Source organism: Mycteria americana, chromosome 16, assembly GCF_035582795.1.
Source record: "Mycteria americana isolate JAX WOST 10 ecotype Jacksonville Zoo and Gardens chromosome 16, USCA_MyAme_1.0, whole genome shotgun sequence".
Lineage (NCBI taxonomy): Eukaryota > Metazoa > Chordata > Aves > Ciconiiformes > Ciconiidae > Mycteria > Mycteria americana.
The window spans coordinates 13,954,693-13,980,055 of NC_134380.1; the positions used below are offsets into that span (position 1 = coordinate 13,954,693).

General features: G+C 66.5%; 1 protein-coding gene across 6 annotated transcripts in view; it reads left to right on the forward strand.

Moving 5' to 3' along the window:
* Positions 1-25,363, forward strand: part of RBFOX3 (RNA binding fox-1 homolog 3) — a 192,769-nt gene that overhangs the window by 73,996 nt on the left and 93,410 nt on the right. For 5 of the 6 annotated variants that reach the window (XM_075518837.1, XM_075518839.1, XM_075518836.1 and 2 more), the window contains exon 2: positions 15,583-15,699. The exons of the other annotated variant lie outside the window; for it this stretch is intronic. The gene's annotated coding sequence lies outside the window, so the exon portion shown is untranslated. The remainder of the gene's footprint in view (positions 1-15,582; positions 15,700-25,363) is intronic. 6 annotated transcript variants of the gene reach the window in all.

Below are 25,363 nucleotides of genomic sequence, written 5' to 3' on the forward strand. Positions count from 1 at the left end.
CTGCGTTAATACAGAAGTGGAGAGTTTGTAATTGTTGGTTCAGGGGTGATGGTCCCAGGAGGCCGCAGCAGCTGTGGGCGAGCCAGTCGGCGTGGGATTGCCCGTCGGCGTGGGATTGCCCGTCGGTGTGGGATTGCCCGTCGGCGTGGGATTGCCCGTCGGCGTGGGATTGCCCGTCGGCGTGGGATTGCCCGTCGGCGTGGGATTGCCTGTCAGTGTGGGATTGCCCGTTGGCGTGGGATTGCCCGTCGGCGTGGGATTGCCCGTCGGTGTGGGATTGCCCGTCGGCGTGGGATTGCCTGTCAGTGTGGGATTGCCCGTCGGCGTGGGTATTGCCCGTCGGTGTGGGATTGCCCGTCGGTGTGGGATTGCCCGTTGGTGTGGGATTGCCTGTCGGCGTGGGATTGCCTGTCAGTGTGGGATTGCCCGTTGGCGTGGGATTGCCCGTCGGTGTGGGATTGCCCGTTGGCGTGGGTATTGCCCGTCGGCGTGGGTATTGCCCGTCGGTGTGGGATTGCCCGTCGGCGTGGGATTGCCCGTCGGCGTGGGATTGCCCGTCGTGCACCCGGAGATGAGCGGCCGACCGCCGCTTCACCGCAGCCTCAGCCCCGAGGTGCGGCACCCGCTGGCACCGCGCTGGGCCCCTCAGAGCGACGCCCCGTCGCCTCCCAGGCGGCTCCGGCCCCAGGACGGCTCCTGCGGGCTCGGGGTCAGCCCTGGCCCCCTCAGCGGGGGGTCAGCCCCTGCCTGGCTGCGTGCCGGGGCTGGAGCCCACGCGTCCCCCCGCTCCGCCTCGGGCTCCTTGGGGATTGACGGTGTCGTTAAAGCATCAGGCTGGCCCGGGGCTGGCCCTGCTGCGGGCCGGGATTTATGGTGGAATCTACCTCGGCGAAGGCTTTATCGCAGCCGTTAAACAGCCGAGCGTGCGCTGGGGGCCGGCAGTGCTGGGGGCGGCTGGGCAGGGGCCGGCCGTGTTTACTGCCGGTGCAGCGAGGGTCTGCTCTCGCAATCGTCGTTAATGATGGGGGTCGCTCTCCTGGGGACCCCTGGGATGGGGGGGCAGCGCCGGGATCCCCCCGAGCTACGAGGGGGTGTGATGCGGTGCTGCAGCTGCGCAGGGGCGGCCGTCCTTGTGCAGGCAGAAGGGGCCGAAGCGCCGCTTGTTCGGGCAGCGAAACCCAGGGCCGTGTCCGTGGAGGAGCAGCCAGAGCCGGCCGAACGGGTCCGGCTCTGCCCCGGCTCTGCCCCGGCTCTGCCCCAGCCTGCCGGGGTCCGTGAGCTGCTGGTGCTGCCTCCGGCCGGGACCCCCGCGGGGGGGTGGGCGTTGGGGCTGTGCCAGGCGGGGCGGTTGTCCGCTGCTGGGGCCGCTGCCGGTGTTGCTGGCACTGCGCTCTCCTCAGCATCTTCTGCTGGCGGCCGATGGCCGGACAGCCGCGCTCGGCCGGTGCCGTGCCGTTCCCTCCCACGGGCGTCCTCGCACCCCAGAGCTGGCTGCTTGATGTTGCTCCGGCCATCACCCAGGCTTTGGGCTCTCTCCCCCGCAGCCCCCGGCAAGTGCCAGAGCCCCCAGGAGACGGGAGGACGTGCCGAGGCAAAGGGCCTGTGCAGCACCTGCGAGCGTGGCAAACCTTGGAGCCGTGGAGGCGTAGGCGGCCGCGGCGTGCCCGTGCTGGCGGCAGGCACCGTGGGGCCGTGCTCGGTGGGAGCTCCGAGCCCCGGCCCCGCGGGGCCAGCCCGTCCCGCGGCGGCAGCCCCAGCTCCGCTGTGGGGCATTGGGCTGCGTTTTCGGGGCGCGGAGCGCAGCACCGTTCAGCCGCGTGCAGCCCCGGGCTCCCGCTGCGTCCCCCGAAGCTGTCCCGGCGCGGGGGCTGGCCGCGGCCTGCACGGCCACCCCGGGGGCTGCGGCAGCGCAGGCCTGCCCTCCTCCCGCTCCCTCTGCCACAGGCCCGTCTGTTAAGCAATCGATCCCTTTGCCACCAGCCCCGTCTCCTTTTTCCTTTTAAATGGTGTCACTCTTCTATTTCCTGGCCTCTCTAATAGATTTTTATATAATCACTACAGTGCACTTTTAAAGAGCGATAGATCACGTTCATTGCTTTTCCCCGTGATTAATTTCCCATAATAGTCCTCTGTAACACCAAGGCAAAGAGAGGAGAGAGAAGAAAACCCCCACATTATCCACTTTGTGCTCAGAGTATAAATGAATTAGATTTAATTTTTGTTTAATTGTTTCCATAGCTCAGCCTCTGCTAACTTTGCGGGATAATTTATTTTGCAGTCTTGGGGAAAAGAAGGGAAGCAAGTCTCTGCAGCCGAGCGCTCTGCCCGTGGATAGCGGTTAATTACAGCTGATAGCCTTATCTGCTTGTAATTACTGGCGTCGCGTTGGGCGCGCTCCTGCCGGCGGCTCCCCTTCGCGCACCCCGGGCTGATCGTGGATGAGCAGCGCGGGGTCCGAAGCCGCGGGTGAGCCGGGAAGGGGCGAGCTGGGGACGCTCGCGGGACGTTCTCACGTGGCTTCACATCCAAAAAGCGGGGGGGCTCCGGCCAAGCAGCTGCTTGGCCTGGGGGGCTGCGGCTGGGCGGCAGCGGACCCGCGGCGCAGGCCGGGCTCGGCCCTGCGGGGGAAGGGGCGCGCGTCCCGAGCGCTGGCGCGGCTCTGCCCGGCGGCGGAGGCGGCTGTGACACCCCTGGGGCAGGACTCGGCGGCCGGGTGACGCCAGCAGCACGGGCAGAGCCGGAGGAGGAACCCGGAGGGAGGTGAGGAGTTGGGCTGTCCCAGTGCGGGGCTGCCGTGGGGCAGGGCTGGGTGCTGGGGGGCTGCTGTGGGGCAGGGCTGGGTGCTGGGGGGCTGCTGTGGGGCAGGGCTGGGCTCCCTTCCCTCTGCCTTGTGCTGCAAGCAGCCCCGATGGGACGGGAGGCGAGGGACTCCCTGGCCCCACGGGACTCCCTGGCCCCACGGGACTCCCTAGCCCCACAGGTCTCCCTGGCCCCACGGGACACCCTGGCCCCACGGGACACCCTGGCCCCACGGGACTCCCTAGCCCCACAGGTCTCCCTGGCCCCGTGGGACTCCCTGGCCCCATGGGACTCCCTGGCCCCACGGGACTCCCTGGCCCCACAGGTCTCCCTGGCCCCACGGTTCTGCAGACCTGGGGGTGGGAGCAGTCCGGTGACTTGCATCCTGGGGTGACAAGTAGCCAGGGCGAGGGGAGTTTGCTCTGGCCGCTTAATTTTTTGGAATAGCTCGTTAAGGGGAACATTTCGTGGGGAAGGCGCGAGCTCCCTGCGCTGCGGCCCCAGCGGCGAGGGCTCTCCTGGCTTGGCTGAGCCTGGAGCATCCTGCCCTGGCCGGGTCAGAGCCAGACCCCGGGGAAGCGGCCCCACGACCAGCACACGTGAGAACAGGCGGGGATCTGGCAGCATCGCTTCCTGCCCACGCGCCGCTGGCTCTTGCGCCGGGGAGCTGCTCTTGGGGGGTCTCCCCTCTGCTCTGTGGCTCTGAGCGGGGTCTCTCCTCTCCGTGCACAGGGTCCTTGAGTTCCTGGCAATCGTGTCCTACTTGTCCCGGTGCCGGTGCCTGGGCAGGGGTCGTGCCGGCAGCGGGGAGAGGAGGCTCTGGGAATCGCCGCCCAGCATCCTCCCCTCCGATGGCCCCGGCCGGTGCAGCCCCGTCCCATCCTGGTCCTGCCCTGGCGGGAGCGTGGGAAGAGCGGCGGGGACAGAGCCACCGCCTGTCCTCCTCGCCCAGCTTGCCCATTAATCACTGCCTGCGGGGGCACCGGGCCCCTGCTTAAAATGCACTGACAGTGCGGAGGTGAGAGTAGGAGCTCGAGAGAGCCTCTGCTAATCTGCTCCCTCGGAGACGGGCTACCTTCGGCCTGTTAATCAGTTGCAGTAATTACAATCCCAGCTTTACGTGTGGAATGTTAATTAAAGGACGGGACGCGGGGACCTGCAGCCTGGCGGCGAGCGGCGTGCCTGGCAGTGGGGGGTCAGGCTGGGCTGGAGGCTGCGGGGGGTAACCCCCGCACCCCCTGCGCCCCCGGGCTCGTCTGCTGCTCCCTGCAGCTGGGGCAAGCGCCGAGCCGCGGTGCCGCCGGGCAGGGGACCGGCTGCCCGTGCTCGCCGGCAGTTAGCACGGCCTGGCTTTGCGTTCCCTGGACGGTGGCTGCTGGGCTTTCTGCGCCGGGACCGCTGCTTGCCTCTGCAATTTCTTTGCTGGTGTGGACGGCGAGATTTGGTGAGGCAATAGGACATTGCAAATGGGGGTCCGCTGCCCTCCCTGCCGCCTGCCCTGGCTCTGTCCTCCCCGGAGCCCCCCCGGTGCTGCCGAGCCTCCCCCTCTCCGGGCTGAGCGCTCCGCATCCCTCTGTCTCTGTCCCGTGCTCCACTCTCCGACCGTCACCGTGGCCTTCTGCCGGGCTCGCTCCGGGACATCGGTCCCCTGCACTGGGGGGCCCAAAGCTGGACGCGGGATCCAGACGCGGCCTCGCGGGGGCCATGGCGGGGCCGGCTGGGGGGGACACACTGCTGGCTCATCCTCTGCCCCCGGCAGCGCGCTGCTGCCCGGCCGCTCCAGCTCTGCTCTGGGGGTAGGGCTCGGCGCTTTCCGTGCGGAACCTCATGAAGTCCCCCTGAGCAGCAGCTCCGCTCCCCGCAATACCTGGCCTTGTCGCTGGGGAGGAGATCCGCGCTCTCCGTCCCACGCTGCACCCTGCGCTGCTCTTGCTGGTAGCTTTGGCCCTCGGCAGGGCGCTCGCGCCCGTGCCGAGAGCTGGCGGATGCCGGCGTGTGCGCGGCTGAGGCCCAGGGTGCTGCCCGTCCCCCGGGCAGGCAGACCCTCGGTCCCCTGCCCGGTCCCTGCCTCTGCAGAGCCCTGTGCCGCGACGCTTTGAGAAGCGTCCGTCTGATGGACACCGAGCCGCAGTTGTCCCTTCCCCGTCCCCGAGGAATACGTGGCATGCCGTCGGCCTGCGGCCCCTCCGGCTCTGCTGCATCGGTGCCCTCGGCTGCGCTCGCCTGTCCTGGGGGGCCGGGGAGCCCTGCGGGGCCGGGGCTCGGGGGGGGATTACGTGAGTCCCCGGGGTGGCCGAGAGCCCGGGCGCGAGGCGAGAGCAGATGAGCCCGGCGGTGGCGGATGCTCCTCGCTCATCCCTGCAGTGCGCCCGGGCCTCGTGAGGTGCGAGCGTTTTGCGGAGGAGGACGGGGGGAGCCTTGCCGGCAGCCGGCGGAGGTGGGGATCGGCCCCTGCTGCGGCCGGGGGCGTCGTTAAAACCCCGGTCAGCAGCAGCCGGGGAGCGGCACTGAGCAATCTGCCGGGGCGTTAGTGCCCTGGATTATTGCTGCGAGCAGCTGAAGGAGAGCAGAGAAGAGGCGTGAGCTGAGAGGAATGACAAAGAGGGGAAGGAGAGGAAGAAGCCCTGGAGGAGGAGGAGGAGGCGGGGAGGGGGGGAGGCTGGATCAGTGCTGCAGGCAGCGCGGGGTGCTCCAGCAGCGATGCTTTGCCGTCCCGGCGTCTGCCTGGTCCCCGCTTCCCGAGCAGGGTGCGGTGTCCCAGTGTGTGTCCCGTTGGCCCCAGGTGCCCCGTCCCATGGCAGCCCCCTCCCCTCGGTCCCTGGGGCCCTTGGGCCCCTTTCTTGTGTCGCTTTTGTTTTTCCCAGGGAGAGGTGGAGTTGCCGGGTCACTCGGATCTCTCACTGTCGCTTTCCCATGGGGTCTTAACCAGGTTCACTAAAGCTCTTCTGTCTCTCCCTCCACGCTGGTCATAAATCTGGGGCTTGTCTCACCGGGCTCTGGGCTGTTGCCAGTCTTCAGATGATCTGGCTTCTCAAAATGAGGAATGCTTCTCCTGGCATTTCTAACTCCCTCCCATCACCGGCGGTGTTGGAAAGGGCAGGGGGGAGGACACGTGTGCTGCGGCAGCCGGCTCCAAAGGCAGCGCCGGGAGCCGCACGCCTGTGTGGCGGCCGGGAGGGCTGGCGAGGTGCGGAGCTCTGCGCGGCACCGGCGCTTGGGCGAGTCCTGGGGGTGCCGTCGTCCCGCCCGCCCCTCCCGGAGCCTTCGTCGCCGAGGAGCCTCGGCAGCATGAACGCCGCGCCAAGGTAAGGAAAAAGGGGCTGGCGCTTCCCAGAGCAGAGTGCTGTGCCGGGACGGGCTGGCCTTCCACCGCCATGGCAGAGGTGGGCACTGGAGCCGGTGACGTGCCCGTGTTTCGCCGGTGCAGCCGACTCGCGCTGCGTCGGGGCCGCAGCTGGCGGGCGAACCCGGAAAGCTGCTGTAGCTCTTGGAGGAGCAGCGCTGGTGGTCGGCATTGCTCCGGGAGGAGCTGCATTGTGTATTCGCTCTCCAGGTCTGGGATCAAGGACGGTCCCTCGGGACCTTGCTGGCCTGGAGCAGCAGGACTGCAGCCCCATCCCAGGCTGCCGTGGGTGTGGGACGGAGCGTGAGCACGGTCGGAGCCGCCAGCGTGCCGGGGCTGAGGGCGGCGGCCGTCCCGTGGGGCGGCTGGGGGTCAGGAGTCCCCCTCGAGCCAGAATTAGGGATTCCCCCGGTCCCTGGCACCCGGCCCCATGGGGTTTCCAGCAGCTGATCATGAGGCAGCTTCTCTAAAATATGGCCAGAGAGTGGCCGGTGGCGAGGGGCAGGGTTTAAGATCCTTAAGGAGAGGAGGAGCAGGACGGATCTGATGAACACATCCCTGGGTAGCCGAGGTGTTACCTTGAGAGCCCGGTGTGTGCGTGCAGGCAGGGCAGGGCAGGGCAGGGCAGGGGTGCAGGCAGGGCTCTGCAGACAGGCAGGCTGCTGGAATCGGGAATGATCGTGGGGACCTTGCACGGCTCGCAGGGGCTTGGCGCGGTCGGGCTGGGGAGCGATGCCGGGCTGCATGCTAACCTGCCTCTGCCGACGCCGCGGAGGGCAGCGCCGGCAGAGCTCAGGTCCTCCTGCCTCTCCCCGCCGGGACGGCGGCGTGGTGCAGTCCCAGCCCTTGGTGTGGGGGCCGAGGGCTGGGGGGTCTCTGCAGGAGAGGGCGAAGCGGTGGGTTTACCGGGGGGCTGGCTCGGGTCCTCGCTGCCCTTTCGGTTTCTCACCAGCCTCAGGTGTGGTCTCTCCCTCTTCCTTCTCCTCGTCCCGCCGGGCGGGCGGTGTCGCGGGCAACGAAGCTGGCTGATGCTGCCCACAGCTCTCCTGGGCGACGTCTGCCCAGAGCCCGGCAGAGGCAAGACAGGTCTCCTCGGTCTTCTGTCTTGGATCCTCTGCGCAGTGGCATTTTGGCCCTGTGGTACCTTCTACCCTCTGCCAGGGGCCCTGGCACCGGTGCCGTAGACTGGGTCTCCTTGCGTGGCTTCGGGCACCTCGTGTCTCCACTCGCCACGTGCTGCGGAGCCCCGGGGCAGCCCCTGCTCCGAGCTCTGGAGGTGATGCTCCAGGCTGGGCCCCGTCTCTCTGCTCTGTTTTTAGCAGGAGATCCCATGTGCGGTCTGCAGTTGCAGACCTTAAAAGGGCAGGAGCATCAAAGTTGTCTTTCCAGGGTTTCCACCTCTCTTTGCGTTTGGCTTCAAACAGCTGCTCCCGATGAGCTGCCTGGTGCACCAGCGGCTTGGGGTGGAGGCCGGGAGGAGCTCGTCGGGTGGACCGCTGCCGTCCCCTTACGCCGTGCAGATCTGCTGATGCCTCTCCGTTTGAGCCCTGCCCGCCTCATGAAACAGCCCTTTTCCTCCCTCTGGGAGCTCCTCGGCTCGGCTCCGTGGTCTCTCTCCCCCGTGTTCCTCAGGTACCATTTCGCAGCCGTATTTTGGTTACCCGGGAGGTGGCTCGTGGAGGTTGTAGTGCTGGTCCCAGAGCTTCTGTCAACACAGATCCCACTTCAGGATACCTTCATCCTTCTGTGCTAGAAAGTGCTGGCGTTCCTCCATGCAGCTACTTCCTCCTGGCAAAGCACCAGCTGGATCACCAGGAGAGACACACCGAGGCTTTCTCCGTGCCTCCTCCGCGTGCTCCCCGGCTGGTGGCTGGGTCCCTCTTGCGGGTGGTGGGAGGCGGGAGACGGTCCCTCTCCCCTCCTCCCGTGGGGCAGGCTGCCTGCCCAGGTCCTGCGGACGCGCCTCCTCCGCGCCCCGAAAACCCTCCCTGTGCTGGGAACGGGGCCAGGGACCCGCGGGCAGCTACGAGGGGCACAGCCCTCACCCTGAGCACCCAGCTTTTTGGGTTCTCTGCCCTCCTACCTGCTGCCCCCCCCAAGAGCTGCCCTTAGCGGCTGTTCGGGCACCGTGCTGTGGAAGCCAGCCTGGCGGGGGGTGGGAGGGTTTGGCTCCCACGGCCCACGGGGGCCAGAGCTCCGCTGAGCCCCTTCGCGTACAAACTCCTCGAAATTGCACGGGGCAATCGCCCGGCAGGACCAGGGGGCCGCGGGCTGCAGGTACCCAGCTTCCAGGAGAGCTGGGCGGCCGCCCTGCCTGCCTGGAGACGGACGGGGGAACCGAGACATCGCTCCGTCCGCCTCCCACGGGAGCAGAGCCGAGCCGGGGAGCCAGCGGCCGGGCAGGCAGGACTGCGGCGCGCCCAGCTCGGGGCTGCGGGGCTGCAGCACGTGGGATGGGCGCCGCCGCGGTCTCCCCTCCCTGGGTGGCGCGGCCGCGGCGCGGCTCTCTCACCGGTGGGCCGGTGCCGTGGGGTGGCTGGTGCGGGACCCGGCGGCACCGGCGGCGTTACGTGGCAGAGCGTGACCCTGTGTCCTGGGCAGTCCCTTTCTGCAGCAGTACCAGATGCTTTCCGTGCAGTTTGAGTTTTTCCGTCTCATTCATTTTAGGGATTAATTAAAGTGTTTCTCCTCCCTCCTTCTCCCCCGTTACATACAGCTGCACATGGATTTTAGGGTCGTGCTTGTTTACATCAGTTATATTTACATTAATGGGTGTTTGTTTTAGGAAAAACAGCAGAAATCCCTTAAAAACAAATGTGCTTTGTGTCTCACAACCGGCACCGCTGCCCATTGGGGTGGAGGCTCCTGAGGCGGGTGCCCTGGGCAGCCCCTGCCCAGCTGCCCCTTATCCGCCGCGGTGGGTACGGAGAGCTCTGGCGTGGGTGCGGGTGGCTTCCGGCATCCCTCGGGTACCGGCTGCGAGGCGTCCTCCAACGCGCGGGGAGCAGCCCCCTGAGATGGCGGGCAGGTTTTGGGGGTTTTGACCCCTCGCTCCCGCGCCCCGGCAGCGGCAGGAGCGGCCGCCGAGCACCTGGGTCGGCCGCGCGTTTGCTGGGGACAAACCCCCGTCCCCGAGCGGGGCTGCTGCTAAACCCTGCCTAAACCCTGCCGGGGCGGGCAGCGGGCTTGTGCTCTGTCATCAGGAGGTTGGATGGGGGAGAGCATTTAAGAAGAAGAAAGAGAAAGGGGAGGGAGGAAGTATAATTATTTTTTCAAATGGCTCTCAGCTGCTGGATGCCTTTAAAGTTCCCTTTGTGTTCCTGCGGGTCAGGCTGGGCAGAGCCTGGCCCGGAGCGGCGCGGTGCCGGCCGCCTTTGTCGGCGTGTCTGTGGTCTCGGTTATTAGCTGGGATACGGAGACCCAGAACCTCAGATCTTCTGTGCGGCTGGTGGGAGAAATAAGCAGAGCTGCCTTATCACGCTCATTTAACTGGTTAATACATCTTCAGAGCAAATAATGCAGTCTGTGGGTGAATTGCTTAACCAACCTCATTACTATTGTGCATTTAGCAGCTTGGAGGAAGATAATACCTTTCAGGTTTGACCCAATTTTAGTTTTTGTTGTCATAACCATGGAAAATCGACCTTCAGAGACCCTCAGCAGTGAGCCTGAATAGGAAGTGATTTACAGCAAAAGTGCTGTGCAGAATACTTAATGCACTTGTGCAGAAAAACAGACTGCAACCGTCGTCTTGGCATCCCTGTCCCCCCCCAGCAGGTGCCGCCCGCGCTCGTGCCCGCCCTGCCTCCGAGGCACGCGCTGCCCGTGCTGCCCGAGCGCCGTCCGTGCGGGACAGGGTCCGCCGCGGCTCGGTGGCACCGCTGCTCTGCCTCGCCTGCGCCGTGCCGTGCGTCCCTCCCCGCGGGCGCCGCGGGTGCTCCTCCGGTGAGCTGGCCCAGGGCTGGCGTGGGCACCCGCTTCCCTGGGTGCGGGCGAGCTCCTGGCCGTCGCCGCCGGTGCCGGGGCTGCTCGCCGTGGCGGTGCGGGACATTGGGGGCTGGCACCGCTGCCGTGCCAGAGGGCCGGGGTGCATCTGCAAAGCGGTTCTCGGGCTCGGTGGGAGCTGTGCCCCAGCCCCTGGGGTTCCCAGGGCTGCCCCGGGGGAGCAGGCGCCCGCAGCCCTGCCTGGGCCCCCGCTCCGACGGCTGGAGGTGGGTGGTGGAGCATCCCGGCTGCTCACAGCCACCGCGCTGCCTTGGAGCGTCAGGGGACGAATAAAAAGGTAGAGGGTGATGGTCCTAACTGCAAAATTGAAAACAAAATTGCAGGAGGGCTGTAGAGCTGTGAAGCCTGGGGGGGTCGTGCCCCACAGGCCGCCTTCCCGGCTGGCGAGGGGGGCCGGGGGCTGCTGACAGGTCCCCTCCGTCCCCCGACCCAGGCTGACGGCTCCTGCGGCACTTCCCAGGACTGCTTTCTCCATCCTTTTGTTCAAGATGGTTTCTCCTTCCGCTCCCATCTTTCACTTCTTTCCTGGCTCTTTTATCTAATAGCAATGCACCTTTACTACAGCGAGGCTCTTTACGAAGGCTGTGATAACTCCCTGCTCTCTGGAGCTGGGCTAGGAAAATGCAAATGCTACGAGCAGGATGCATCCTGCTCCCCGCGCGCCTCGAGTTGCCTCCCCGCTTCGCTCCTAATGAGCGCTTTCCTTCCGGCTTGCTCAGCCCGTGCCTGCTCGCAGCCTGTTCAGGGCTTCTCGAGTGCCGCGGTGCAGCCTGTGAGCAGCGTGCGCCCTGCGAGCAGCGTGCGCCCTGCGAGCAGCGTGTGCCCTGCAAGCAGCGTGTGCCCTGCGAGCAGCGTGCACCCCATGAGCAGTGTGCGCCCTGCGAGCAGCGTGCGCCCTGCGAGCAGCGTGCGCCCTGCGAGCAGCGTGTGCCCTGCGAGCAGCGTGCGCCCCGTGAGCAGCATGTGCCCCATGAGCAGCGTGCGCCCTGCGAGCAGCTTGCGCCCTGTGTGCACCTCTTAGCGCGTGTGCCCTCATCCTGGCCGCTCGAGCCTGCCGGAGCCCAGCCGTGGCACGCTGCCGGACGGCCTGGCCTTGGCTGGGCTTCCCTCTCCCCGCCGTTGCTTGCGGGTGCTCGGAGCCGCCAGCCTGGTGCTTTTCTGCAAGTGCCCTTCGTCCGCCCAGTTTGCGCCGTGGGAGGCGGCGACAGCCCCGATGCCGCGCCGGCAGCGTTCCCCCGGGTGAGATGTCACCCGCGCCTGGCGGGGGTGGTTCCCATCCCTTTGGTTTTGTCTGTGGCAGGCAGAGACTTTCCCAGCTCCGGCAGCGGGGGTGCGTGGGACCTTCCTCTCGCTCAGATGGGGAGGAGGGTGGCAGGGAGGTGACAAGCCTTCTTCCCCTTTCCCCGAGGCAGCCGCGAGCGTGGCTCCGCCGCCCGAGCCTGGCTCCGCGCTGCTGCTGCTGCTGCTGCTGCTGCGCGGGGGTGGTCCCCGTGGCGCGGGATGCGGGTGACGGCGGAGCCCGGGGCGGGGGAGCGCTGGGAGCGGGTGATGCCCGCGGGGCGCCGGCTCCCCCCAGCCCGGCGGTGGGCGGCCGGGCTGGCTCCGGCCCCCGGCACAGCCCCGGGGGCCCGAGGGCTCTGCCTGCTCCCACGGGGGCCTGGGGGCAGGAGCGGGGCCCTGCGGGCTGGGGGCTGCGGCCGGTGGGTCAGCGGGGCTGCGGGGATGCTGCCGCAGGGACGTGCTCTTCTCCCTCCTCTCCCCAGGACTGTGCTGGAGCGGGGACACGAAGCGGGCGGCTAATATTAGATTGCTTTAATTCTGCTGTTTTGCAGCTAAAGGAGAAGCTGCTCCCTCAGCGCAAGAGTTGAAACTCTTTAGCCTTCCTCTGTGTCACCTCTATGGCCATGGATACCTCCAGGTGTGACGTAAGTGAGACTCGGGGAAAAAACATCTTCTGTTCAGCGTCAAAATCCTATTACCAAGTGCCGTGTTCTGCTGCACAGATATCAGGCTCGGCGCAGATAAGTGGGAAATAGCTCCTGATCTGGGCTGGAGCAGGAGCTGTATCTCGGGCTGCACAGGCTCAGAGTGCTGCTTCAGTGCGTTTTCTGCTGAAAGAAAATTCTGCTCTCCCCCTCCTCTGCAACCGAGGGAAAAATCGCACGGGTATTCGCCTTCAGAGCCCCCCCGCCGTCTCCTCCAGCACTGCCCCGCCACGGGGGGTTTCTCCGTCACCCCAGTGCCACGGTGAAGTCCGACAGACCACGCTGGGCTGGGGCCGGGGCCAAGCGTCCTCCTGGGAGCGTGGGGCAGCGGCAGGGGCTCAGTCTCCTGAAAATGAGCGGGCACGGCCCCGGTCCTGCACCCCCGCAGCGGCACCGCAGCCCTGGGGCTGGCCCTGGGGTTGCAGATGCTGCGGGCAGCTGCCCTTCTCTTTCCGTCTCCTCCCTGGGGTGCTGCTGGCTTTGATAAAACCTCTTAGCCTTCCGGGGCTTGGCTTGTAGATCTAATCGCAATGTTTTATGGTGTAGTAAAAGCCCGGTGGCTCCCGGGGGAGATGCCCCGTGGGGTTTGGCGATCCGCTTCCACACCCCTCCCGGGGCTGGACCGCGTTCCCCGGGAGCGGGGCTGGCTGCCGCCGGTCCCGCGCCGCTGGTGGGGATGCGCCAGCCCCGTCCCCCCGCACGCACCCGGGTTTGCTTTTGAAAGCAGAAGGTGCTGAAAAAATACTACGGCGTTCATCTTGTCTTAGGGATGCTGTCGGGTTTTCCCTGTATTTGTCACGTCCCGCACTCGCTACACGTGCACGGGGTTTTTTTTGGTCTTGGGTAAGCCCAGCAATGCGAGCGCGGAAGCTGTCGCTAAATGAGTTGTGTTGGAGATGAGGTGCTGGGGGGGGAACCCAGGGGTGCTGCCTCCAGCTGCCCAGCACTGGGCTGGGATTTGGGGGGAGAGGGCTCTCGGTTGCGGAAATCCTGGGGGAACTGATTGGAGAGCGAAGCTGGGCTCAGGCAGGAGCTGCCATTTCGGGGATTTCGGGGTGAAGTTCTTTGCCCCGTGTGGTGCAGGAACTCGGAGGAGATGATCCTCACGTTCTTCCCAGCCCTCGCGCCCAGCTCCCTCGCAGGCTTAAATACGGCTGGTGCCAAGGCACCTGCTTTGGGCCGGCTCCCCAGAGGAGCCAGGCTTGCCGGCTGCCGTTCCCGGGGGTGCGGCGTGCCCGATGCTGGCTCGGGCAGCGTGGAGGTGCCGGTCCCGGCTGCCCGCTCCGTCCTCTGGCTGGCTGGCAGCGCGTGCCGGGGGGCAGCCGGCCGGCGGGTGGGGCCGGCGGGGGTGAGCGGAGGGGAGATGTGCGCGTGGTTAAAAAGCCCCTCGGGAGCCGGCACAGCTGAGTCCCCGCTGAACCCCCAGCTCCGCTGCGGTCCCTGGTAACACTCGGATAACCCAGGGCGGAGAGAAGAGGGGCTGCGGCAGCAGCTGCCTTCGGGAGAGGACAGCACAGGGGCTCCCGCGCCGGGGGGTTAGGGGAGCGGGCTGCGACAGACCGACGGTGAAGGGGCCTGGGATGGAGGGGCTGGGGAGCGTGAAGTTGTGCTGAGCTGTGCTCTAGCTCTGTGTGCTAATCGGGAGCGGAGCCTAATGAGCAGGACTAATGAGGCAGAAGGGGAATTCCAGCAAGTTTGGGGAGGCTGGGGAGTTTCTGTGCTGTTCACGGTTTCTCTGGGGGTTTTCTGTGGTCTCTCCCCAAAAGCGGTGATGGGTTCCTGTCGTGGGGATGGTGTCCGCTCCCGGCAGCGTGCTTGGTGTGCCTGGGTTTTGCGGCAGAGCCCGACGACTGCGCCCCAGAGCCGGGCGAATGCAGGCGCGGGTCCCGGCGTGCCTGCGCGCTCCGGCCTGCTCCTGGGGCCGGGGGACGCGTGGCACCGGAGGCGTCCATCCCCGCTCGGCAGCCGGGCTGCTGGAGCCTGAAGAGCGGGAGACCGGTGTCACTGGTGGGGCTGCGGGAAGGGCGAGATGTGGGGCCCAGGGCACCCGCCGACCGTTGAGCCGCGGGCTGCACGCCTGCCGGCTTTCTGCGCCGATGGAAACGGCCGCGGGAGCGTGCCCGCCCGGCAGCCCTGGCCGTCTCCTCCCGCGGGAGGCCTGGGAGCTGCAGGGGCAGTTTTGTGCCATGTTTGGGACCCCTCTGCCCATCTTCCTCCGCATCCTCCCCGGCCAGCGTCCGAGCGCCGCGCTGGGCTGCCCGGCAGCTGCTTCCTGGCGCTCTCGCCCCTTCCTCAGGGCTGCCGTGCTCCTGCGCCGCTGGGAAGTGGCATCCCCGTCCGGGCACCGCGCTGCTTCGTTTAAGGGGATCCTCCTGGGATGGGTGTCTGGGGATGCTGGTGGCTTCGCGTGGCCCCGGCCAGCAGCCTCCCCTGGGGTTGCTGCAGAGCCGGCCTGGGGCTGCCGGCTCCCTTTCACTTCCCTCTTGGGTTTGGCTGATTTGAAGGCGGGAGGGTGAGCCGCACCACTGCGGGCATTTTTTTTTTTTCCTTTCCTCTTCTCCTTGCTTTTTAATGAGCCAACCTTGGGGGACCTTGAGAGACGCTCCTGCAGCTTCGCTGTGACTTATCTCCCGGCCTCTGCCCCCTATTCCGCCAAGGGGATAAATCTCGGCTCCCGGCGCAGAGCCAGCACGCCGAGCCCATCCCGCCGCGCGGTGCAGGCGTCATAACTCACGGCACGTGGGGGGGCTGCCTGGCGGAGGTCGCGGGGTGGACGTCGCCGCTCGGTGCCGTGATGGATGGGCTGCCTGGGGGGGAGCAGGGAAAAAAAGTCCCATTACAATGGGGGACAAGCTGTTAAATTATCTCCTGTTCAACCTGGGTCGGGGAAAACCAAACCAGAGCTGCTGAGATTGACGTGGGACTGCGGGCTGCCTCTGAGGAGCCTTTGGGGGGGGACGGGTGGGTCGGGGGGGTGTTTTTTCCCTTTAGAAGAAGCCTTGGCCTTTCCTTGTCTCCATCCTGTGCGCTCTGCTGAGGACAGGGCTTGTGCTCGCTGGGGAGGCAGGACCAGCCTCAGCATCCCGCATCGGCGTGGGGACCGGGATGTGGTCCCGCTGGAGACCCCCAGGCTGGGGACCCGCCGTGCACCCCTCGCAGCCGAGCTCCGTTCCCCAGCGCCGGACACGCTTCCCCCTCTCCGGGGGGCTTTGCCGGCGGGCAGGGTCCTGCCTGCCGGGCTGCCTCTGTGCGTGCCGGGCAGCGGGGCCGTGCTCCAAAGCTGCTCTCCAGCTGTGAGATAATTGTGCTGTTAAAAGAGTGGGACAAGCGGCGTGCGAGTCCCTGGAAGCCGTGGCGTTCAGAGGCGCTGAGCTCTGCCGTGTCCTCCTCCGTTATTAGCAGCGATGCCTACACAGGGATGGGACTGGAGCCTCTCCCTCTCTCTTTCAGGCTGAGAAGCTGCTGCTGTGAGACCCCGACGGCTCTTCCCGACAGCTCCGAGGGGCGAATGCGAGCGTGAGCTCCCGCCTGCAGCTGCAGCACGAGGTACCTGCTCTCGGCCTCCAGGTACGTTGCTCCCACCGTGCAGCCCAGGTAGGGGGGGGCGTGGAGATGGTTTTTGGTTGAGGATGAAGCTGCGGCTTCCCGCGGGCCGTGCCTGGGGCAGCAGCCTGTGATTCAGCCATCGTGTGCTTTGCACCAGCACTGGGAACAGATCCCGTGCCTACCCGCGGTGGCACAAGTGCCCGAGGTCCAGGCTCTTGTGAGATGACCTGGCAAAGGGGAGCGTCGCAGGGAGAAGCCGCGGCCGCTCCGGTCCTCGTGGGACGGGGGGTGGGGGGCGTCCGGTCTGGCCCCGCAGGCTGGGCTCCCTGCTGCTCTGCAGGGGTCGGTCCTGGCCATCGCCCTCCCGCTCGCTGCAGGAGCACGGGGGTCCCGGAGCACGCGTGGCCTCGGCGGTCCCCCTGCACGGGCAGGGGAGCGGGCGAGCAAGACGCACGCACAGCCCTGTGCGTCGCAGCCCAGCCGGACCCGCCAAGACCCAGCTCTTGGCACCGACCGTGCCGCAGAAACCCACCGCTGCGGCTTGTGTGGTTTGCGTTTGGTCTGGTTTGAACCCGTCCCTGTCAGTTCACGTTACGCGGACTAAAAGCCCGCCTCGTGCTGACACCAGCCTGCGCCGGGAGCTCGCACCAGCCTAACAAGTAGTTAAAATTTAAACCTAGCGAAGGCAGCGTGACTTTCTCCTCCAGACGAGCCATCGTCCCCGTTTCCTCCCAGTGCGTGAGTACCCGAGGGTGCAGGCGGCTCGTGGAGGGGCTGCGGCAGCGCTGTCACAGCCGCGCTTTCAACGTGAGGGCCGGGGCCGGGCGCTGCTCGGGGACGGGCCGTACGGCGCCGTCCGCCACTGCGCGCAGCTCCCGGCGCGCTGCCCCGCTGGCTGCTGCTCCTGGGGGGACCCCGCGGCCGGGACCCCCAGCTGCCGTGAGCAGAGGGGAGCGCCCGGGCGGGAGCGGGTGCCGGTGGAGCGGTGCATCGCCGGCCGGCTTGGCCAGCGCGGGGCTCCCGGCGCTGGGGAGCCGCGCGTCCCCGCCTCGCGGTGCTGCTGCCGCCGCGTGCCAGCTCCTCTGCTCGGCCCCCGGTGCGCGCTCGGAAATCATCAAACAGGGAGCGGGATTTTGAGAATCCTTGTCCCTCGGCTGGGGCAGGGGTCATCCTGAGTGGGGGATTAGAGAAGCCTCGCCTCTGCGAAGCGGCTGTGCAGATGGATTTCCCCAGCTGCATTAATCAGTTTGAAGGCAGCAAAGGCAGCTGAGCTCTGCGTATCACCTTGAAGCTTTTTTTTGTCTTTTAGAAAACTTTGGGTGGATGTTATTGCTCATGAAAGCGAGGGGCTGATCATGCTGGGAAGGAGCAGGCGTAGTGTGGGCTGGCACTATTATGCAAGCTTCCCACATGCCGCTCTGCCAGTGCACTCCGTTCCAGAACAACAGCACGCGCCCGCGTGCCAGCCCCGAGCCCACCCCCAGGTCTGCCAGAGCACCGCGGTCCCGCTCTGCCCACGTCGCCCTTGCTGCGGGCCCAGCCCGCGCCGCCCGCGCCGCGGTCCTGCCTCCTGCGACCCGCTCCTGCAAACGCGCGAGCCCAGTGGGTGGGCAGGGACGGCGCGGCAAGGGGGACGCGCGGCCCCGTCCAGCCTCTGCCGGAGGGGGAAGCGTGGGGCTGAGCCCCACAGCACCGGGGGAGGAGAGGCCGTGCAGGGCTGCCCCACAGCACCGTGATGCGCCGGAGCCGGCCCGTTCCGTGCGCCCTGTTCAGAGCGGGAGCACTGGGAGTTTCTCCTGGAGCCTTGGGCTGCGCTGGGGCACGTACGGGTCTCGGGGCTGGGGCTGCGCTGCTTTTCCCGGAAGCCCGGAGTCGGGTTGTTACCTGGTGGTGACGCGTGCCGTGCCCCTGCGTGGGGAGGGAGGTGCCCGTCCCGGGGGAACGCGCCTTGTCTGGCCGGGCCGGCGCAGCCGTTGCCGCCAGGACCCTCTCTGGGTGCCTGGGGAAAGGTGGGCTCGCCCGTGCCCTGGCCACCGGGCCTCTTTCCCAGCCAGATTTTCTCCCTGCTGCTTTCTCCTCTGCCCTTAAAACCTCCCTTCCCTGCGAGCCATCTTCCTCGCTGGGGCCTTGCCCGAAGGCTTTGGGTTGCCGGCCACGAACCTCAAACGAGGGTGCAGGTGCCGTGCACGAGCTTGCTGGGACAGCGGGGAGCAGCCCGGAGCATGGAGGAACGCGCCGATGCGGAGCCCCTGCGCCGACGCTCCCCGCCATCCCCGAACCTGCCGGAGCCCCCCCGGAGGAGAGCGCTCCTTAAAGGAAGGCTTGAAGATGAGCAGTGGAGAAACACCTGACAGGGGAGCCCTCGAGGCGCTGTCGTTCCCGCGAGTGGGAGTGCGAGATCCGCTCAGACATGAAAGGCTGCGCAGCTCCGTCCCCAAAGTCACAGCGAGGAGGAGGACGGGGGTGTGCGGCTGCACGGGGAGGTCATCCCGGGAATGACTGGCACCGGGATCCCCGCTCCCTCCCTCCCCTCCGAGCAAGTAAATTAGGTCACACTTGAAAGTCAGTTTCTTGGCTGTGGATTTAATTTAGCTTTTCCAGGCTAGTTATCATATAATAAATTCCAAGAGATTTATAGAAAACATGCCCAGGGAGGCTTAGCCAGTGTGTAACAAGATTTGTGCCTATTTCCCGCTGTCGAGCAGCTCCAGCGAGCGCGGTGCTGCCGGCAGACGTGCAGGCAGGGCTGGCAGCCCTGGGGAAGCTCCCCGGGCGGGTTGGCCCCGAGGACCGGGCAGCCCCGGCAGCGGGGGGCCGTCACCCCACGGCTCTCCAGGGGCCGTCACCCCACGGCTCTCCGTGGCGCAGGAGGGGCCCAAACGCGGGCGTCCTCCGCCCCAGCTCCGCGGCGGCAGCGGCCGCTGCCATAAATCACCCAGGAGCGGGCGCGTTCCCCGTGGCCGTTCGTCGCTTGCTCTCGCGTCTGCTCGCCGCGAGCGACGTCAAGCGGGAGCCCGTCCCGGTGGTGCCCGGCAGACGAGCTGCGGGCGGGCAGGGGCAGGCGACGGCAGCGGCAGCGGCGGTGTGAGGACTCGGCACCCCTGGGCTGGGTGCCGAGGGGAGCGATGGGGGTCGCGGAGCCACTGGGTGCCTTTCTGCTCGCGGGGGGGGAGGCGTGCGGGATGTCCCTGCCAGGGAGGACCCCGCGTCCTCTCTTCCCTTGCTCCCGGGGCGCAGGTGGCCACGAGGCAGAGCTAAAATCTGCAGCTCTTTGCTCTCCCCGCTGCTGGAGGCGGGTTTCCCGCTGCTCTGGGAGAGGCCGAGAAGGGAAAAGCGCTTGGGTTTGTAGTGATTTATGACACTTGCGGCACACCGGCAGCTAAGTGGCTGGGAGAGCGCCGGCTCGGCGCAGAGGGCACTGCCAGCCGCGCTCCCCACTCCGTCTCTCGCTGCTAACGCCGCCCAATTAGTGTCTTATTAGTCACTCCGCGTGTTAAAGCATTAAGAACAATTAAGGGTGAGAAGAGTTTCCAGATGTAGCTGCAAGTGCTGGAGCTGGGAGCTGGCAGCTCCGCTGGCTGCTCCCATATGGAAGGGAGCTCACGCACGGTGGGGCTCGCTGCGGGACCACGAGGACCGGCCCGTGGGCGCCGGGGCTGGCGCGGGGTCCCGGGGCCGCCCAGGAGCAGGCAGCCGGCGGGCGACCCCGCTGCGGTGCAGCCTCCGGGGTGATGCCCGCCTCTGCTGTCAGCGCCGTGGCCGGGACCTCACAGAGGTGGGGTAGAGCCAGGGGGTTTGGGGGTGAATGCGGGAAATAGCTACTGGGGTGCTCGCTGCGGGGGGGACCAGCCGGGCGGTGCTCCTGTCCCCTCGGCAGAGGCGGCCGTGCTGCCCCAAGCACGGGGACGCGCCTCCGAGCACCGTTTGAGCGCCTCGGACATGCTCCCCGTTATTAAGGTTGCAAATGAACTCAAGTCAAATATTTATTTATTGGCTGGGCTGGGCGTGAGTCAGAGTCCCTCCGCTCGGCACCCAGCCGTCGCTGGCAGCCCTGCGCCGCGCCGTGCCTTTCCTGGCGAGAAAACGGGGCTGGGAAAGCGCCTGGCTGCGAGCAGCTACGAAAGTGCATCTGGGACACAGCATGTGGGGGACAACCGCCTCGGTAAAGATAGCGCCCGTGTTGGGACACTTTGAAGCGCAGGAGAAGTAGCACAAGCAGAGACGAATGTGACTTCAGAGCTCGAGCGCAAGTGACTTCAGCTCCCCATAAATAGTCCCCGGGCGGTGCTGGAGGGAGGGGGCCTGGAGCAGGCAGTTCCTGGGGGCTGTCGTGGCGCTCCCGCGGCTGGTCCTCCCCGCGCAAGGTAGGTCGCACCCCCCCATTGCACCCCCCATTGCACCCACCATTGCACCCCCCCATTGCACCCCCCCATTGCACCCACCATTGCGCCCCCCCATTGCACCCCCCCATTGCACCCACCATTGCACCCCCCCATTGCACCCCCCCATTGCACCCCCCCATTGCACCCACCATTGCACCCCCCATTGCACCCCACCCCATTGCATGGGGGGGGCCACCAGCCAGGGGCCGGGGGGGCGGCGGCGGCCCCTGGCCAGCACAGGCGATGCGGCGTGCGGCTGAGCGGGGCCGGCCGGGCACCGTTTCCGTGCCGCTTGCCGGGCGCGCTCCTCCTCGCTCGCCTGCTGCCCGGGCAGTGACCCGCAGCCAGCGCGCTGGCTGGGGTGGATGTGTTTTGTCTTGGCGGCCTCGGCGCGTTCGCCTGCCTGGTCGCGTTTATAGCCGTGGCCTCCCCGCGCTCCTCGGCACCGAACCCCTCGCCCTGTGGCTGGGCGCTTTGGGAGGTTTTGCCGTCTGCCGCTGGAGGCGTTGGGTGCCCTCGGGACGCGGACGCTCTCCGCTCCCCGGCGCGGAGGCCGCCCCAGCCCGGCTGTTGCTTGCCCAGGGCTGCCGCGCCGGTGCGAGGGGCGGGGGTCTCCCCGGGCAGGGGCGCCGCGGTCCCCCCCTCGCCGCAGCTGGGGCTGAGTGAGCTCCGCGAGATGCTGGCGTGCAGCTGGGGTGGCGGAGGGGAGGACGGTGGCCTCGGGCGTCTTGGAATCATTTCTCCCCCGCGCTCTCCAGGGCGAGGAGCGGTTCTTGGACAGATGGTGTTTTTGAGTGACCTTGTAGCTCTGAGCGATTCCCTCGGCTGCTGAGTAATGGTGGGAGCCGCGGGAAGCGAGCAGCGGTGCTGCAACCTGCTTGCGCCGGTGGGAGTTTGTCAGGGAGCCAGGGCTGGGGAGGGATGTGGGGTGAACCAGGGATGGAGCCAAAGCCCGACAACCATGACGTAATGGCTGCAAGGAAATTAAATGTGCAGCGCAATCCCCCCCTCCCCTCGGCCGTGGGAAGAGTGCGGTGTGTCTAGTGAGGCTCTGGTGACGCTCCCTGACAGCTCCTCCATCCCGTGCCCCCGTCTCCTTCGCCTCAGCGGCGAGATCGCTCCTTCTCGCTCCTCTTGCTCTTCTTCGGGAAGAGCCTGAGCTTTCTCCGAGAGCCGAGGCAGCGGCGCCCGCCGTCAGCGCGGCTGGGGCCAGGCGTGGGGGGAAGCCCCCGCGCCGCCGCCGTGGCGGGTGCTGCGGGATGGTGCTGCCGCCCGCGCTGAGCCCCCCGGGAAGAGGGTGTGCGGCGGCACGCTGGGAGGGAGGCCGGTTCGTGCCCACGAGGGCTGAGCCGCTCGGCCGGTGCGCTGGGTGCCGGTGGGGGTGTTGAGCCCGAAGGGCGGGGACGGGCGGTGCTGCGCACCCCCGGTGCTGGGGAGGGGCTGCAGCGGGAAGGCGAGCCCCCCGCTCTGCCCCGCAGGTCAGGGTGGAGAGCGGGGTGGGACGTACCCCCGTGAGAAGCGGGGCTTTCTGCTCCCTGGGAGCGCGGCGTGGGGTTCGCCGTCCCCGGCCACCTCCGGCGCGGCAGGGGGCTGGGGCCGGCGTCGCCGCTCGGGGTGCGGCCCCAGACACAGCGGAGCGGCGGCTGGCAGAGCTCGCCTGGGCCCGGGGCTGGGGCCGTTCAGCCACCGCCCGCCCTGGTCCCCGCCGCGGGAGGTCGGGCTCCACCCCGACCCTCTGACCCCCAAAACCGGCGGGGACGGCGTCCGAAGGTCTGTGTCCACTCTGTCGGCGCTGCCTCTGCAGGCCAGAAGCCAAAGACGGCTGCGAGCGCCGCAGGTAGAAAGGCTTTTGCAATATGAAGTCTGTCTCACAGCTGCGGTCTAGGACTCCAGTCCTAAGAGGAAAGACCTAAGCGTGGGTAGAACAGCACCGCGAGGGTCGTCTTTGCCGTCGAAGAAGAGTCACTCCTGGGTGAGCCGTAGCTCGCTCCTTTGGCACCCTTGCAGCTGCCTACCAGCTACGTGAAGGCTGCAGCACCAAGAGGTGTCCTAAATTGAGGAGGGAACAAGGAGATCTTGGCACCAGCCCGGAGCATCATTTGCATTCAGGCGCAGCTCCCTGCTGCGAGGGAGGCAGGGGCCCCGGCAGCGCCTCGGGGAGAGGAGCGCGGCCGGCGCACCGGCTCCGGCTGTCGGAGCATCCCTTGGGACCGCCGCGGAGGGAGCTGTGTCTTGGGGATCACCGCGCTCCAGGTTTCTTGTTTTCATGCTTCTCTGCTCAACTTTGTGTCCGAGTTTTTGCCGTCCAAGATTTGTGCCTCTGCTTCCTCAAAATGTGAATTGCTGTCTCGCTTCGGCGGCCGGTGCCCCGGTGCCTCCCCTCGCCTCCGAGGGGATGCTCTCGTGAGCCCGCAGGCTGCCGGGGGTTCGGGCGAGGGGGGAGCCGGGCCGCGCGTCCCCGGGGCTGAGGGGGGCCGTCAGGAGGAGGCTGCCCACGGCGATACCAGCGTGGGCTTCTCCGAACCTTTCCTACAATCCCTGTAACGTAACCTGGTGAACCCCCGCGGGGGCGTTTCTGTTCCCCTCTGTTCCTGTGCTCTCTGGGGACGGAGAGCGTCTCACCTCCCCGTGGGGTGGACCGCAGGGACCGGCCAGGGCCGGGCAATTCCCAGCCGGATTCAAGCGGTCCGTTGTGGCGTCCCGTGGGGCGAGACGCTGCTGGCCGGGCTGGCCCCTGCCCGGGGCTGCGTGGAGCCGGCGGCTTCTGCCGGGCTGCCTCTCCGAGCTGGGATGCGGAGATGCGGCAGGGCGAAGGGGAGCGGCGGGGGGCGTGCGGGGGTCTCGCGGGCCTGCGAGCGCAGCGGGTCGGGGTGCGAGGCCCGGAGCTGCTCCGCAGTCACCGGAGGGAGCGAGCTGGGGGCAAAGCGCTCCCGCCGCGTGTCTGGCGCGTCCGGGTGAGGTGGGAGCGTCGCGCAGAAGAGAAGGATGCACGGACCCTGCGCCGTCTGCGGAGGGGATGGGGACTGCTCTCCCCGGGGTGCCCCGCACCGGTGGCCACGCTCCCGGGCAGGAGAGGCGCCCGCGGAGACGGGTGGCTGCGGCCGACGGGTGGCTGCGGCCGGAGGGCTCTGCCCCGGGGACGGGGCAGGGTGGGAGGAGGGGACGGGCCCCGCCGGGTCCCCTGCCCCTCGCGCTGCGGTTGCTGCCGGGGAAGGCCGGGTGCTGCTGGGTGCTCAGATGTGGTGCATCGCCCGCAGCCACCGATGCCAGGCTGCCTTGCAGCATCTGAGCAGCTCCAGTTACTTAACATGCAGCAAGTGTGGTACTCGGAGAAATTTAGACGTAATTTTTTTGTGCTTGCATGTAAATGTGGGTAGGTGCTGTCCTGATTGATGGCAATTAGCATTTTCTAACGGTAACAGATGTTCAGATTGCCAGGAGGCTGGTACCTAACGCCCACGCTGCCATCTGTTCCACTGGGCACTGCCTGGGGAAGCGATACCAGCGCCGCAGACCTGCGAGTCCTTGGTGGGGTGTATTTAACAGTATTGTGCAAGGGGGTTTTTTATTTTTTTTTTTCTGGGGGAAAATAATAATAATAAAGGCGTTTTCAGGTTTATAAATAGTACACTCTGTTTATTATGGGATGGAGACTTTCCATCTGATTAGCAGCCTGGATTTCTGCACGGAGTTAGGGACGCAATCTGGACAGCACAGGGAGCAGGGGCGCCTGGCCCGCGGTTTGCCAGGGCCACGGTGGGAAGGGGCTCCGGTGCGGCGGCGGCGGCGGCCGCGGTGAATGCGCCGTGCTCTGCCTGCTCCCCGCAGCGGGCGGTCACTGCTCTGCGGGGGAAAGGGCTGCTCAGCTGCGGGCCGTGGCTTGTCGGCTCCGGTAATGGAAACGGTGAAACATCTGGGTAGCGTTTACAAGGAATTTAAAGGCATGTTTTAGGAAGAGGCCCAGAGCCCCAAGCCCGGTCCCCGCTGCCCAGGCGGGCCCAGCCGCAGCCCCTTTCCTCACCCGATCAAGCACCTGGATGGCGCCTGCCCCTCCCCGTGCACCGAAACCTCCCCATTTCCTTCCTGCCTCCCTTTATTTGCAGCCCTTGACACCCGTTTACACCCGTTTACACTTGTGCCGACGTCGTCCTCCAGCTTGAACTGCTCCTCTCCCTGCCCAGTGCTTACTCCCCGCATATTTATAGAGAAGAAGCCTTGGCTGGGCTTGGATGAGCTCCTCTGTCCTTCTGTCCTTCTGTCCGCTCCCCGGAGCAGCTCTCGTCCCCTGGGCAGTCCCGCCCTGCTCCTCCATCCCAGCCCCTCTTACGCGCGGTCATCCAGCGGCACGGATCCGGCCCCAGCCCGGCGTCGCGCAGCAGCGTGGCTGCTGCCTGCTTTCTCCTGGAAATCTCTTTGCCAGGCAGCCTAGAAACACACTTGCTTTTTTCACAGATGCAGGAGATGGTGACTCATAGTCAGCTTGTAACTGAGTAATATACCTAGATGTTTCTCTGTGTGTTTTTCCAGGTTAGAGCAGACATTCTCGCGTAGTCCTTATGTTCAGCATTTTGAACTTTGTGCTGTTCGGTCGCTCCGGTCTCCGGGTCTGCCAGCCCCCCCGGGCTGAAGCCTCTCCTCCTGCACGGCAAATGCCTCCCCCGGCCCTCACCGGCCCGTCTCGTTGGGGTGCTGCTGCCGGCCAAGCCGCTCGCGTTCCCCTTGTCTGAAGGAAGACACCAACTTGGTCTGGCATGCGCTGCCTTTGGTAAGGCAATGTTACATCTTACCTGTTTGTCCTGTATTTCCGCCTTGTTTTTCATTGAGCTTCTGTTCTGCATGTTGGGGAGGTCTGGGGGTCTGGGGGGTCTCTCCCTGCCCCTGCCTCCTTTCTTGGCTCCGTGCTGCTCTTTTCCCGTGCCCCGGCCCGTTGCAGCCTGACACGCCTGCGGTCGGGCTGTGAGTTGGGCCAGTTCTGGTGGGTTTCTGGGACGGAGATTTCCTCGTTCCTCTGATTTGAACTCATTGGACGTTTTGAGTTTTGCTCCTGCTTTGGAGACCGTAGCTTCACTCTCTGTTCCTCCGTTCTGTAAAGCAGCCTGCAGATGACAGTGTGTTAATCACCATCCCTCCTGAAAGGCAGAGCTAATTGTTCAATCGGTTTTCAGGCAACACCTAGGTTAGTTTTATCTCCACTCATCCATGCTGTGTAGCAGCCTCACTTTTTTCTGTATTATCTTTTTATTTACATAACTAATGAACCTTTTGCTATTTTGCCACAGCATCTCGTTCAGCCCCCCGGCAGT